At 47.3% G+C, this 3,882-nt stretch overlaps 1 pseudogene; it reads left to right on the plus strand.

The window, feature by feature from the left end:
- LOC117459631 (sprouty-related, EVH1 domain-containing protein 2-like) overlaps positions 1-3,078 on the plus strand; it is a 22,419-nt pseudogene extending 19,341 nt beyond the window's left edge.
- The last annotated feature ends 804 nt before the right edge of the window (positions 3,079-3,882 follow it).

Below are 3,882 nucleotides of genomic sequence, written 5' to 3' on the forward strand. Positions count from 1 at the left end.
GATCTTTTATTTTCAACAAAATAGGCTAACATTGAGTTAAGGAAAGGTGTTGTGAGGACAGCTATTGTCGGTAGGAATATGCTGAAACTTTAAACCCTCCAAGAGATAAAACCAGTTCTTCTTCTCACACACAATGGGTCCAACACATCTTTGAATATCTCACCCGTAGGCCAACACATAACCAGATGACATGATGAGACAGGGGTCCTATCAGCTGTACACCCCCCGACCCCCCACAGAGGCTGACCCCCAGTGTGCCGGTCTGAAATCTGTCTGTCTGAGCGCTACACGGCTGCGAATCGACTGTCTAGTGTCTGGCCAAGGTTCGAGTTGGAGCGGAGCCCTGACAGGCTTTAGCGGAAAGGGGACAGGATACTGTTCACACAAACACACGCACCGACCGACCGACCGACCGACAGGCGGGAGAGGTGGAAAAGAGAGAAGGGAAGGAGGAATGTGTAGAAAGTGAATTTGAGGGAAGGAGGACAGGTTGTTGGGGGTGAGGAGGAGGACGAGGAGAGGCCACAAAAAGGCGAAACTGCAAAAATGTGTGTGTGCAGATTGCTAGCTTCGTGATATCAAGTCAAGCCACCAGCTTGATCTCAAGCATGATAAATAATTATCTAACCTGTCAAACAATGTCTGTATTAAAGTGGATTCAACAGTTGAAGGTTTTATACATTTGATAGTTGTTGATTTTAGAGCTGAAAGGATTAGTCAAATACACCTTATTTCCTTTCAGGCTTAGGGGTGTAAGAAAATAAGGATTATTTTCATTCTGGGAAAATGTTAATTCCTTTGTTCAGACAACACATGTATTGCTGTGGTGTTTAATGGTAAAGGGTCTGTATGAATGCAACTGCCGATCTGTTCCGATTGTATGAAAAAGTTGTATTTCTTTACTCGGATTGGATGCTTATAGTTGGTGTGTGTATGTTGTATTTCAACCACTTTTGGGTTTATTAAAAATATATACTTTGAGTTTTCAACTCATAAATGCAAACGTATGGAGTCTTATTCATCAGTACATTTGGCTTTTATTAAGGTTATAATGTTCAGTTTAAAGTGTGTTAGAGAGGTGTTCAACTATAGGATCATTTTGGAGGCTGCAGATGGTGCTGCCATTGGATAAACCAAGGTGTTTATAATATTTTGTCCATTCCATTATATAAACCACGGATATCCTATTCTATCCTAATGTCCGTGTCCTTGCTACAATGTTTTCTTCTTGCCTGTTGCAGATGTTTTATGGCAGATGTTGTTTATAAAAGTTTAACTGGCACACAGGGATCCAAATGTGGATCAAGTGGCTTGAAAACGGGGCTCAAGCTTCCTGTTTTTCCCAATCAGAGCTTCGCCAAGGCTTCCTGTTTTGTTTGTCCAATCATGGCGTCCTTTCGCAATAACTATTTGTTTGGCGCATCCAATCTGAGAGCAGCTTTTGACCGGCATCCTGTGTTTGTTTGTGTCCTCAGAACACCACAGACAGCTCATCCAACTCCTCCCAGAAACTGGAGAGCTCTCTGCCGCCGCTCGAGTCCTCGCCCCTTCCGCAGAGACACAAGTGCATGCTGGGACATCGCCACGATCTCCACGACCCCTACCGGCTCACAGACCACTACTTCATGGACCAGGTGAGACATCCAGTAACTCGAACAGGATGCAAAGAGAGTCAAATTAAATTGTTTAGCTATTTATTTATTTAAACTCACAAGGAGTTGCAGGTATGAGTTTTACAGCCAGCAGTGTTTAACATTCATTCTGCTCTTTCTCCTCAGCCGTTTGTCTCGGCTTCCCCGTCATGTCACTTCCAGGAAGACGAGGAAATCGTCCGCATCAACCCTCGGGAGCGCAGCTGGGAACGAACCACCGAGCGCCACTATGGACGCCCGGAGACGCCCCTCTTCTCCGGGCTAAGAGGACTTACGACACGCCACCGTGCGGACACAGTTCATCCAAATGGAAGACTCTGAGTCGTACGTCCACTTGCCAAGACAGAGTCGCAGAAGCACGACTACACCTACCCTCTGGCCCCCACCCTGTCGCCCTCAGACTCTGACCCCGCTCTCGGACCCTTGGTCAATAAGGGCCAGGGCGGCTCGTACCGCCAGGGCTTCTCCTCGGTGGTCTCCGTCCAGCCTCGATCCTTCCTCCCGAGCTCCTCACCGTCCACAAATGGCGGGAAGGGGCGAAAAGAGGACGGGTTGGAGCGCGCTCAGTGTGAGCATTGCGGCGAGGCTTTTTACATCACCGACAACCGGAGAGGTCGGTGCCACGATGCGCCGGACCCTGTGCAGGGGTGCATCCGGAGGGTCAGCTGCATGTGGCTGGCAGACACTATGCTCTACCACTGCATGTCAGACCCAGAGGGGGACTACTCGGACCCCTGCTCCTGTGACGGGGGCGAGGGCGGAGGTGGAGGCCGATTTGGCTCTCGCTGGTTAGCGCTGCTCGGTTTATCTCTGGTGGCGCCGTGCCTTTGTCTCTACCCGCCACTCCACGCGTGTCACCGGGCGGGGCTGAGGTGCGGCTGCTGCGGAGGCCGACACAAAGCCCTGAGCTGAGGAGAGGAACAATGACAAAAACCTAAAAACCCAACGCAAGCACAGGGAAAGGGAAGGATGGGGATGGACACGGAGGGGACAAAGTGGCTGCTCACTCTCTTGCCTTGGTTTCTCTGGGATTCTCTACAAATTCCAGACACTGAAATAAGCCAAATATAAAAACAGTTGGTGCATTTTCTGAACGGCCTGGGAAGATAAGCTCCCCCTTACGGCAGACAGTTCTCTCAGCTCTCCACGTGGCCATTTCATGCTCTGTTTCTAGAGAGAGAGAGCACTCTTTTTCAGGGGGCCTTTTTTTTTTATAGCTGACCTATATGTCATGTATCACATATGCAGGTACTTTATACTTTGTACACTGACTCAGCGTCAAAGAACTTGAATTGTTTCTTGTTCTTTTTTTTCTTTCTCCTTTGATGTACGCGTGGCCATTTTGTTTATATTCTATTCCAATATCAGGCCCGCTCAACTCCAGCTACAAGAGAATCAGACAACTACACCTCTTTGTGTGTGTGTGTGTGTGGTGTGGTGTGTGTGTGTGTGTGTGTGTTGTGTGGTGGTGTGTGTGTGTGTGTGTGTGTGTGTGTTGTGTGTGTGTGGTGTGTGTGGTGTGTGTGTGTGTGTGTGTGGTGTGTGTGTGTGTGTGTGTGTGTGTGGTATTTGTGCGAGCTAACAATGCGCACCGAGGCCTTTTGTTGTCTATACTGCAGCTTATAGTACAGCTTATGTATATCGTCTACATAGCTCTCCACCATCGACATCTTCTTTGTTCGCCGAAACAAACGTGGTACTCATCTTAATCCTCTAATATCCCAAAGATTCTAGTTTTTATCCTATTTATTTCTCACTGAATTGGATCTACCAGCAAAAAAGGGTGCTGCGTTGTGATTCACTCAACTAACGAGACGGTGCTTTAAATCAAGCTAGCATTCGTCTCCCTGCTCATTTCACGTTATTCAAACAGTGCCTAAACTTTCACCTAAACCAGTCTTAATTCCAGTCAGTTTCTTGACACATGCACACAAAGCGGTGTCAGACTATAAGGCTCCGATTTCCTCATCCTCCGCAGAACCTTAGTCAGCAGTCAAGGATGAAAGAAAAAAACAAAACAATCAGAGATACATTAAACCTGGTTCCCGTTATGCCTTAAAATGTGGAGTCTGGCTCCAAACTTCACCCCCATCCCTCTGAAGATGTCTGCTTTAATGAAAAGCGTGAGCACGGTTACGGCTCCAAGCAATCAGCCTCAACACATACTCTTTTTTAATTGGTTTAAACTATTTTTATACTGAAACTGAACTTTTAAGAAGGTTCGATCAAG

Source organism: Pseudochaenichthys georgianus, chromosome 15 (assembly GCF_902827115.2).
Source record: "Pseudochaenichthys georgianus chromosome 15, fPseGeo1.2, whole genome shotgun sequence".
Taxonomy (NCBI): domain Eukaryota; kingdom Metazoa; phylum Chordata; class Actinopteri; order Perciformes; family Channichthyidae; genus Pseudochaenichthys; species Pseudochaenichthys georgianus.